Here is an 11890-nt window from a genome sequence, read left to right on the forward strand (position 1 = left end):
CGCCCCTGTGCTCCTTCTGGCCTGCAGGGCCCATCACCGTCTGGCCCTGGTTTCAGCCACAGTGGTCTCCAGCCCCTCCGGTATGCCAAGCTCATTTCCACCTTGGCAGTCCTTTGTCTTGCTTGCACGTTCTTCCTCCTGTGTTCTTCTGGTGATTTCCTCTCTATCTTTTTTCCTCAAACTCAGCTTCAACATCATTTCCTGAGCGTGAGCATTCTTTCCTGATCACTGTAGGTAAACCCTGTTCTCCTTTTTCTAAATTCACCCCCCTACTTATTTTCTGTTTGCATGCTAACATTTATTTTAAACCATGCAACATTCACACAATGGAATACCATACAATTATATACAAGATAGCTATGTATTGATATAGAGTGACTTCTTAAGATATATTGTTAAGTGAAAACCCAAGGTGCAGGCTAGAGTGTGTAGAATACCACCGTTTGTATAAAAGGTTGGGGTGGGGGGGAGAATATATTTGCTTGTATATTCATATGTTTTCTCTGGACGGGTACAGAAGAAACTGATAACATTGCTGGCCTCTATGGAGGGGGCTAGGTGGCTAGGGGCAGGAATGGGAGGCTTCACTGTGTACCTTTTTGTATTTTGAATCATACAGTGTACCACCTGTTACAAATAAATACATAAATATTAAAAGTTGTGTGCTTGCTTTGTTTCCTGTCTCCCTTGAGAACACAAACATCATGAGAGTGTATGCCATGTCCTTATTCCCTACTATGCCCTTAGCACTTAACACAGTGCCTGGCACCTAACAATGCTCAGTAAGGAACTACAGGATGAATGAATGAGGGGATGAAGGTCATTCCTGCTCCATAACTGATTTCAAGACTGGAAGACACGGACTCAAGGACCAGCCGTCTAGAGGCACCGAACGTGAACTGTTTTGTCCTGTGTACTGTTTTTCTTGTTATCAATAAACTTTGAAAAACAAAAGGGTTGGGGGGGGGGTGTATGGTGGGTGAAACTTGGAGGACCTCCTTCCCAGCTGAGAGCCCAAGGGCCACAAGAGGACAGTGTCCTGCTTAGACCATGTCCCAGCCATGGCCTCAGCACAAAAAGCAGCCCCCCTTTCCTGAGGTCTCAGAACGTTCAGGGTCACACCACACTCCAGTTCTGAGACTGTCTTCTTTCCTAGATGCTAAACTTTTTTGAGGTCAGGAACTGCGTTTGTCTTGTTCACCAGTATACTGAGAGCCTGGCATAGACGTGATGAAAGAATGAATGAAAGAACCATTTGCGTGGAAAGCCCACCATCAGGAGCTGTCATTCCCCATCTAGCCAGGAGGTGGCATCAGAGGAGCATTTTCTGAGTTGTCGGTTCCCTCCAAGCCTACAGTCTGGGGTTTAGAGCTGTATTTTGACCAGGGACGCGGCGGAGGGGGCAGGTACCTGACTTTTTGACAAACTTACTAAGCAGCTCTACTAGGCATTGAGGGTTGTAAGAAGAGATATAGATGGGAGACAGAAGCCTCACACAGAAATCAACACTATGTAGGAAGAGAAGAGCTATTTCTGGCCCTTAGGAACTCTGAGAAGGGAGGATTAAGTTTGAGGCATTTGGGGAAAGTTCACAGAGGAAGTGACATCTGAACTGGGCCTTGAAAAGGAGGTTTTAGGCAGTTGGAGGACATTATGGGTAGAAGGAATGGTTTCATGAGAAATTGTGAGACTGGTGAATTGCCAAGAATAGCTGAGTTATCCCAATTTGGTGGGAGACATTCTGCTCTGAGAATTTACCCTTTTGTTGAAAGGACAAAAGACTCGTGGAATTAGCGCGATGCATGCACTAGTAGCTCGAGAAATAGCCAGTGCACTGAGGTCTTTGTCTCAGGCAAGTAGTGGAGACTCCATACGTGTGTTGTTGAATGAGTGAATCATGGGGCTCTGGTTTTTTCCGCGCTACGTCACATGTCCTTGCTGATGCTTTATGAGCGTGTTTTCCAAGGCTCTTTCCTCCAGTGTCTGAAGCTCCTCACGGGCAGCTTTTCTTTCTCTCAAAGACAGAAAGCCTGACCCCAAAGGGGAAAGGATTACAATTAACCTGTGAGGCTCCCAGTGTCCAGAGCATCTCTTATTAGAGGGTTCCCAAGTCCTGTTTCTGGAACATAGTCTCCTTCCGCGCGCGCGCGCGTGTGTGTTAGTCGCTCAGTCGTATCCAACTCTTTGGACTGTAGCCATGTAGACCCCATGGACCGTAGCCCACCAGGCTTCTCTGTCCATGGAATTCTCCAGGCTAGAAACTGGAGTGGGTTGCCATTTCCTTCTCCGGGTCTCCTTCATTAGGACTGAGATAAAAGTAATCATCACTTATATTTTTATAGAAACTGATGTCTTCCATAGCTTTCCTATTGATAAACCCACTGGAAACATTTCAATCCTCATTCTTAATTCAGAAGACTGCTCCTTTCTTAAAACATTCTCCTTCCGACTTGTGTGACCCCTTGCTCTCTAGTTTACCGCCTGCCTTTCTCCCCTTTTCGTTTCATCTGCTGACTTCTCTTCCTCTCTGGAGCCACTTTAGGCTGAGTTCTAGGTCCTAGCCTCCTCTTGCTTTATTCTCTGCCTGGATGATATTCTTCCCTGTGATTTCAGCTATCATCTAGATGTCAGCCATCCTCTGGGCACCAGCCCACACATCCCACAGCCTACTTGACTTTTTTGTTTGGATGTTTCTTGGGCATCTTAATTTCAATATGTATAAAAACTCCTCATCTTCTCTACCTGTTCCCCTACCGGGGTGAATGGCCGCATCACCCAGCCTGTTGAGCCAGCCAGAAGCATGTGTGTGTGTGTGTGTGTGTGAGTCATCCTTGTCTCAAGTCCCGACCATTCCACCCCCTCACTCTCCTGAATCTTTCCACTTTCTTCCCTTCCCATCACTACTATCACCTCCAGCTACCTGCTCTGCTAGGCCATTCTCTCCTCAGTAGCCAACGTGACTTTTTAAAAATGCCATTAAGATCATGCCACAACTCCTTCCCATTTCTTTGAGGTCATTATTGTTGTTCTTCCATTTCCCTTCTATAAAGTCCTAGCCCTTTAACCACGACCTTCAAGACTCTGCCTGATCTGGCTGATGCGCACTTCTCAGACTCCTTCTCAGGCTGATGCCCACCTCTCAGACTCCTTCTCCTTCTCAGACTCCTCCTCCGCTCTACTTCAGCTAGGAGGAATTTCATATAAGCATTCATTCAATCATTCATTCAGGCAACCAGGTATTTATAGAGCGCCTCATTGGTGCCAGGTGTGGTACTAGGTGTTTGGATGTGAGCAAGGTGAATATCTCTGCCCTCGTGACCCCTCCCGAGGTTCCTCTTCCTACTTCAGGCTGTTTTCATACACTGCTCCCTCCGCCTCAACTGCCTCCTCCAACATACACACTCTACTTCGCTCAACCACTAACCCCGGCTTATCACTCAGGTCAAAATTGAACATCACTTCCTCTCTGAAGCTCTCCTGGGGCTGCCAGGCTCCATTAGGACTCCTGTTACAGATCCCAGGGGTCCTGACCTTGCCTTCATTGCGCATTCTGTTTCCCCTGCTGGACCAGAGGCTCCATGAGAGTGAAAACCAGATCTCCGGTGTTCACCAGTGCCTGGCACGATGCCTGGCTCGCGTCATGATTTCAGTACAGATGAATGAAAGGACACAGGCATTTCCTTTGGGTCTGCTCTTTTAGAATATTTGAGGATGACCCCTTAAAGGCTCATAGACAGGGCTACCCTAGTGGCAGCCTGCACAGTCCAGTCTACCAGGGCCAATGCTGTGCTTTAAAGGAGGCCTCGGACTGCGATATCACCTTGGTTCAAGGAAGCAAACACCCAGGCTGCACATAGATTAGCTGCTAAAGCCTTTCATGCAGTCAGCATGTCCTGCAGAAAGGCAACCAGCGGTGTCAGACAAAGGACCGGGGCTTTCAGGGGGAGGGATTCTAGCTTCCAGTCTTGGCCACTTGTTAGATGTGTGAACACGTCATTTAACATTTCTGCCCCACAGCCTTCCCACCTGTGGAAAAGACAGGTATAATCACATGTGTGTTGCTGGGCTGATGGGAGGAGTTCATGAGCTGTCACAAAGGACTTGGGAGCCATTAGTGTCAGTCTTCTTCATAACTTCAAGGCAGTGCAGGTTATTTGTTAGCAGTCTTGGTTCTGGGTCAGACAGACCAGAGTCTGAGACCTGGCTTTGTCACTTCTTAGTGATCTGACCTTGGGCAAGTCATGTCACATCTCTGAACCTTAGTCTGCATGAGTGGAAAATGCAGACAAAGTTGTACCTGCATCCAGTGAGTGCTTATGTGAAGAGCATGTGTATAAAGAGCTCAGCCCAGAGCCTGGTAGTGCTCCATAGATGCATGTAGCATCAAGATGGTGACAGTCAAGGAGACAGAAAATGTGTGTGAAGTTCTGATCCTCACTGGTGAGTTCATTTCAGACCTGTTTACCAAGCGTCTAACTTGTGGAGCATCTTATGGAAGGGTATCATTCAGTATGGACCCCCTCTCTCCCAAGTCTAGGATGGGAGAGAGGACATAAATAAGAAAGTGTGTGCCAAGTGATAAACGTTATTTTATCAAAGGTTATTAAGGGAGTTCCCTGGTGGTCCAGTGGTTAGGACTCTGATTGGATACCTGGTCAGGGAACTGAGTGAGATGCCACAAGCTGTATAGTGTGGCAAAAAAAAAAAAAAAAAAAAAAAAAAAACAAAGCAAACCCAAGAGACTCAAAAACTTGTTGAATGAAAGAAGCTGGAAGCAAAGGAGTCCGTACCACATGATTCCACTTTTATGAAGTTCTAGATCTGGTGATGGAGAGAAGTGTGATTCCCACTGGGGCATTGGCTAGGAGAAGCATGAGGGAGCTTTCTGGAAATGTTCTGTCTTGATCTGGGTAGTGGACCCCTGGTCGTATGCAAAATATGCAAAAATTCCACAATTCAGATTTGTGGAAATCTTACAGTAAACTGTATGTAAATTATATTTTAAAGAATTGCACCAGAGGAGTTTAGAGAAGGGAGCGACTTCTTCCAGCCATATGGGCAAGGAAGGCTGTATGGACTGGAGAGGGAATAGCAGAGAGGAAACCACCCCTTTGTGTCTCTTGGTGGCTCAGTAACAAAGCATCTAAACAAAGCACTTAAATGGAGTCAGAAATCATCAGTAAGTGGTTTTGGAGATTATTTGCTCTCTGTTTACATTGAAAAAAAAAAAGTTTGAGATTATGTAATTGCCAAAGTTAAAGTCAGAGGGGTAATTATCAAGTGTAACATGAGTGCTCTATTTTTGGCCTCGCGGCAAGCTCTTCTGGCCCTTCATTCCCTTCAGCTAATGTGATTGCAAGTTGTTTTGCTGGTTCTCTTCTGTCGGAGGCGGCTGATGATGGGAGGCAGTGGATGGGGAAATAGAGTGGAATGATAAATCACATCTCTGCCGGGCTTCACTGTTCACAGAGCACCTGTGCGCACAGCGTCCCACTTGATGATAGCAATCTAGGAGGGGGGCGGGGGTATCAGTCAGGGTTATCGATTGCAAGCAACAGAAACCAATTCTGGGTAGCTTAAGCAGAGAACGAGTGTATTGGGAGGTCATCAAATAGCTCACAGAATCACAGGAAAACTGGAGAACTAGGGTCAGAAAATAGGCAGGAGTCAAAGGAAGCTTACTTAAGTCTGGGTATTTGAGGCTGTCTTTGCTTCAGCAGCTTAACTATCATGGTTACATTTGGAAATCATCGAGACAGATTTTCATGTAAGTGGTAGTGTGGACATCGCTGATGGAAAGTAATTTGACCAGCAAAGAAGGGAGTTTCCAGGATGGACTCATTGGATGAGCAGAGGCAAGGAGGTAGGAAGAACTTTGAAGGTGTGCTTGGGGAACTGAGTTTGTTGCAAGGTAGCAGAGAGCTAAAGCTGGGAAGGGAAGTGGAGGCTGTACCGTGAAGAGCCTTGTGTGTCTGGTTGATGAGTTGGTACTTGAGCCAGTGGGCAGTAAGGATACTTGGAGGTTTTTATTTACTTATTTATTGGACTGCATCAGGATTTATTTGGCTTGACTTCCCTGGTGGCTTAGACGGTAAAGCGTTTGCCTACAATGCAGGAGACCTGGGTTCAATCCCTGGGTCAGGAAGATCCCCTGGAGAAGGCAATGGCAACCCACTCCAGTGCTCTTGCCTGGAAAATCCCATGACAGAGGGGCCTGGTAGGCTACAGTCCATGGGGTCATAAGGAGTGGACACCACTGAGTGACTTCCCTTTCCCTTTCCCCATTGGCTCAGCTGGTAAAGAACCCACCTGCCAGTGCAGGACAGAGAAGGCAATGGCACCCCACTCCAGTACTCTTGCCTGGAAAATCCCATGGACGGAGGAGCCTGGCAGGCTGCAGTCCATGGGGTTGCTGAGGGTTGGACACAACTGAGCAACTTTACTTTCACTTTTCACTTTCATGCATTGGAGAAGGAAATGGCAACCCACTCCAGTGTTCTTGCCTGGAGAATCCCAGGGGTGGGGGAGGCTGGTGGGCTGCCGTCTCTGGGGTCGCACAGCAACTTAGCAGCAGCAGCAACAGCAGCCAATGTAGGAGATGTGGGTTTGATCTCTGGGAAACTCCCCTGGAGGAGGAAGTGGCACCCTACTCCAGCATCCTTGCCTGGAAAATCCCATGGACAGAGGAGTCTGGTGGGCTACAGTCCTGGGGTCATGAAGAGTCAGACACGACTGAGCATGCACGCATGCACACAGGGGTCTTATCTGCAGTGTGTGGGCTTGGTTGACCCGTGGCATGTGGGATCTGAGTTCCCCAACCAGGGATCGAACCCACATCCCCTGCATTAGAAGGTGGATTCTTAACCACTGGACCACCCGGGAAGTTCCCCCTTGGAGGTTTTTGAACAAGGGAATAAGATTTTCTATTCCACTTTAGGAGGAATAACCTGGTACCCACAAGAGGACTGTGTGAAGCAGGAAGAGTCTGGACCTGGGCCCGCTGACGTAGGAAGTGACACTCTCACCTCCTCCTGAGATGCTGAGGCTGAGGACCCTAGAGGGCTTTGGTGCCTGGGTCACTGGAACCACGAGAAAGCAGTTTCAGGAGTGCACTGAGGCCAGTGTGCAATGTTAGAGGCTGAGTTGGGGTGAGGATGTGGCGTTTCAGGCAGATGAGAACACAGGCCCTAAGTCCAAGCTTTCCACCAACTACCCCCCCAGCCCACCACTGTCTTCAGCTCCTTCTGGGCTCCCCTATCTCCCCTGACCCCACACTCTTGCCCTGCCTCAGGGCTGAGTCCTTCTGGATTTTGCTCTTTCATCCTGTTTCCCCAGCTTGATGGAGAATCTTAGCGTCCGGGCCATCTAAAGACCTTAGATGGACCAGCGGAGGCTTGGGGAAGGGACAGGACTAGCCAAGGACACAGCCAGGGAGAGGCAGAGCCAAGAGTGAAGCTTTGTCTCTTCTGCCCCGTTCAGGGCCCTGACTAGACACGTCTCTTCTGAGACACTGTCCCCAACTGAGCCTGTCACTGGGTTAAATCATAGTGTCGTGGTGGCATGCATTTGGTTTGATTGCATATTCCGTGGGCAACTTAAAATTCCTGATTTGATGTGTCTTCCGATGAGACGCGGCAGAGGCCTATTTCTTCGTCCTTGAAGTTCCCTCCAGAACTAGAGTCCAGGGCTCTTCACGGGGAGTTCTTGGGCCCAGTGTTGAGGTCAGCTCTCCGTCTCAACCTGGGGAGATTTCTGAGCACAGACCCTGCAGCCTTCAGACTGATTCCCAAAGGCAGTGCCCCGTGAGAGAACACGAAGCTAGGAGGTGCCCTGGTAGAAGGCTTGAGCCAACCTTCTGCTCTTTGGAAATCCCTCTAGAGACCGCTTCACCTTCCAGGGAGTAGTCTAGCACCACCCCCAGGCTGTACAGGCCTGGTATGCTATGTCTTTCTAGAGTATCCTTAGGGGCCCAGGACACATTTTACGTTCATCCCTCAGCTTGTGCTTCCAAGATCATGTGAGGAGTGTCAAGTCAAGCTACACACCTGACCCTGAGGAGTTTCCTGGTGGTCCAGTGGTTAGGACTTGTCACTTTCACTGCCAAGGGCCTGGGTTCAATCCCTAGCCGGGAACGAAGATCCCATAAGCCACAGGTGTGTCCAAAAAACAAACATACAAACAAAAGACCAAAAAACAAGCCTGAGCTTGGATTAGAAATTCCCAGGGAAATACCCACCCTCCACTCTAACTCAGGCCAACACACACACGTTTCCTTGTTTTTCCCTGTGCCAGACTAGAGATTTTTTTCTTAATCTCCTCTTCTGCCAAGGATGTAGTCCTGGGAGGGTCCTGTCTCAGTTTTAACTCTTCATCCTGTATCATTAGAACCTGGACTCAGCTACCCCTTATTATCTCTCCACTCAATTCCCTACCCTGAGAATCTTCCCCTGCTTTTCCTCAACTTCACCCTGGAGGAATCTCAGCATGGCTCTGATCATGCTCAAGAACCTTCAGCGGCTAGAAACGTAGCACATCATTAACTAAGTAGCGTTTCAGACCTCTCATCACCAGCGACTCCCAGCAGAGAGGCCACTAGGCAGGCAGAGCAGTAACCCAGCGGGTATCAGGGAGAAGTGCCTGCCACCTGCTGGCCCTTGCCCGGCACAACGATGCCCCCTTCACTGTCACTCACATTCTCCTCAGACTTCTTGTGCCTGTTTCATTTATAACAGAGAAGGGATGAGAAAAAATGCTATTTACAAAAAGCTGCCCCAAATGGTAAATTTTATGTTATGTATATTCAGCAAGGGAAATAGTGGGGGAAATCGAAAGGGGAAGAGTGGAAGCAGTGACAGGTTTTCTTTTCTTGGGCTCCAAAATCATTGCGGATGGCAACTGCAGCCGTGAAATTAGAGGATGCTTGCTTCTTCGAAGAAAAGCTTATGACCAACCTAGACAACATGTTAAAAAGCAAAGACAGCACTTTGCCAACAAAGATCCATCTAGTCAAAGCTATGGTCTTTCCAGTAGTCATGTATGGATATGAGAGTTGGACCATAAAGAAGGCTGGGCACCAAAGAATGGATGCTTTTGAACTGTGGTGCTGGAGAAGACTCTTGAGAGTCCCTTGGACTGCAAGGAGATCCAACCAGTCCATCCTAAAGGAAATCAACCCTGAATATTCACTGGAAGGACTGGTGCTGAAGCTGAAATTCCAATACTTTGGCCACCTGATGCAAAGAGCCAACTCATTGGGAAAGACCCTGATGCTGGGAAAGATTGATGTCAGAAGGAGAAGAGGGTGACAGAGGATGAGATGGTTGGATGGGATCACCGACTCAATGGACATGAACTTTGGCAAACTCCGGGAGATAGTGAGGGCCAGGGAGGCCTGGCCTTCTGCAGTCCATGGGGTTGCAAAGAGTTGGACACAACTTAGCGACTGAACAACTGTAACAGTATTCAACAAGAAAAAAAATCTGCCAGGTTTCATTTCATCTTGGTGTAAGACTACCTTAAAAAAATTTTTTTTAAATGTTTTATTCACATTTGCTTTTTCGCTTTTAGTGTGCTCACAGAAAATTGGGACACCTTAAGCAGTTTAACAGCAATTTTTGTAAGCAAAGTTACATTCCATCTTTATGTCAAATTAGTCAAAGCTTCTCCAGTATTTACAAAACATGATAGACAAGGTGCTACACAAAGCCACTGCATCTGAAGATCTTTTCCTTTGTTCTGAACGATCACTGGAAAAGAAAGCATTGTCTGCAGAAGACTGCCTTTTGGGGGAGAATATTCCTACTCCGCCTCCCTTGATGCCAAGGATGAAAGTGCAGAAAGAAGCTGAGACCAAAACAGCAAAACACGTCCCACCAGGAGATAAACGGTCAGCCTCTGGCTGATCGTTTCGTTGTTACCGTTGTTTGTTTTTGTTTGATTATAGAGGCTGTTCTGGTTCTTTCTCTGGAGGACCCAAGAAATGGGTGTGCGGCACAGTTTGGACACAGTAACGTAGGGGCAGGAACGGAAGAAGGTCTTGATTCGAGCAGGGAAGTCCCCTCTCCTGTGGCAGAGGCTGGAGGGGGTGGGCTGAAGGACCAGAGGGGCGTGGCCGAGGGGCCTGGTGATGGCCATTTATCTAGTAGGGCATCGGTTTCCAGCTTTCACTAACTGAATTGCAGTTTCCTCACGACGTACCCAAGCTGTCAGCAGGGCTTGTGAGCGCCACAACTAGCCCGGGGCTGGCGCTGTCTTGGGGAATGAAAGGAAGAACCGAGGCTCTCTCTGGGTGAAGGTGATTGGGAGGGCGGCAGCAGCCTGAAAAAGTGATTACAAGGCAGCCTGGAGTGATCAGGAAGCAGCCAGAGCAGCTGTGCAGGTTTCCCGGCAACAAGACATAACTATAATCTATGAGTGTTTTTTGCCATACCGCATGTCTTGTGGGATCTTAGTTCCCCAATGAGGGATAGAACCTGGGGTCCCCCTCTCACAATGAGAGCACGGAGTCCTAACCACTGGGCAGCCAGGGAATTCCCAACCTATGACTTTTGGATTCAGGCAGCTGGTTTTGATTCATGGTTGTACCTTACAAGCGGTATGACCTTGAGCAAGTTAACTAACCTCTCCGAGCCTCCACTGTACCCTCTGTTAAATGAGAATAACAATCCCGACCTCACAGGGCTGTCATGAGGCTGAAATGAGATACAGCAGTCCCCACCTCATCCTTGGTTTTGCTTTCTGAAATTTCAGTTACCCACGGTCAATCACAGTCTGAAAATATTAAATGGAAAGTTCCAGAAATAAACAATACAGACGTTGTAAACTGTGCCATGTTTGGAGATTGAGATGAGATCTCATGTGGTCTAGCTCAGCCTATCCAGTCGTGAATCATCCCTTTGTCCAGCATATCCTGCCTGTTTCTCACTCAGTAACTGCCTCTGTTATCAGACTGACTGACTGTCGAGGCATCTCAGTGCTTGTGTTAAGTAACCTTTATTTTACTTAACAATGGCCCCAAAGCTCAAGAGTAGCGATGCTGGCAATTCAGATATGCCAAAGAGAAGCCATGACGTGCTGCTTTTAAGTGAAAGTTCTAAACTTAATAAGGAAAAAAATCATATGCTGAGGTGGCTAAGACCTACAGGAGGAACAAGCCTTCTGTCTAGGAAGCTGTGAAGAAGGAAGAAGAAATCTGTGCTGCCTTGGTGTCACAGCTCAAATAGCCAAGGTTGTGGCCGCAGTGTGTGATAAGCACTTAAGTAAGATGAAAAAAGTGTTAAATTTGTACGGGAAGATATTTTGAGGGCGAGAGTTATGTGCGTTCACATAACTTTTATTATAGTATATCATTATAATTGTTCTATTTTATTATTTTGTTAATTTCTTACTATGCCTTATTTATTTATATTTACTATGCATAATTTATAAATTAAAATGTATCATAGGTAAGTATATATAAGGGAAAAAAATATCATAGCGTATATCTGGTTTGTACTATCCTATTTCAGACATCCACTGAGTGTCTTGGAACATATTCCTCCGAGGACAAGGTGGGGACTGCCACGCTGTATGTATAATTCATGTCACGTAGACCTCAATTCAACCATATGAAATCCCTTTTTTTGTGTTCAAATGGGGTTAAGAGGCAAATTCATATTGTTAGGGCTCACAAGGACCTGAGGGGCATCCCAGGTGGGTCAGTGGTAAAGAATCCACCTGCAGTGCAGCAGACAAAGTTTCAACCCTTGGTTTGGGAAGATCCCCTGGAGAAGGAAATGGCAACCCACTCCAGTATTCTTGTCTGGAGAATCCCATGGACAGAGGAGCCTGGTGGGTCCATTGGGTCCATGGGGTCACAAAGAGTCAGGCATGGCAGAGCAACTACACAATA

General features: G+C 47.4%; 1 non-coding gene across 1 annotated transcript; it reads left to right on the plus strand.

Moving 5' to 3' along the window:
- The first annotated feature begins 8060 nt into the window (after nucleotides 1-8060).
- TRNAE-UUC lies at nucleotides 8061-8133 on the plus strand. Its single transcript has one exon. It is a non-coding gene; the product is annotated as a tRNA-Glu (tRNA).
- Nucleotides 8134-11890: the final 3757 nt, after the last annotated feature.

Source organism: Oryx dammah, unplaced genomic scaffold, assembly GCF_014754425.2.
Source record: "Oryx dammah isolate SB20612 unplaced genomic scaffold, SCBI_Odam_1.1 HiC_scaffold_27, whole genome shotgun sequence".
Classification (NCBI taxonomy): domain Eukaryota; kingdom Metazoa; phylum Chordata; class Mammalia; order Artiodactyla; family Bovidae; genus Oryx; species Oryx dammah.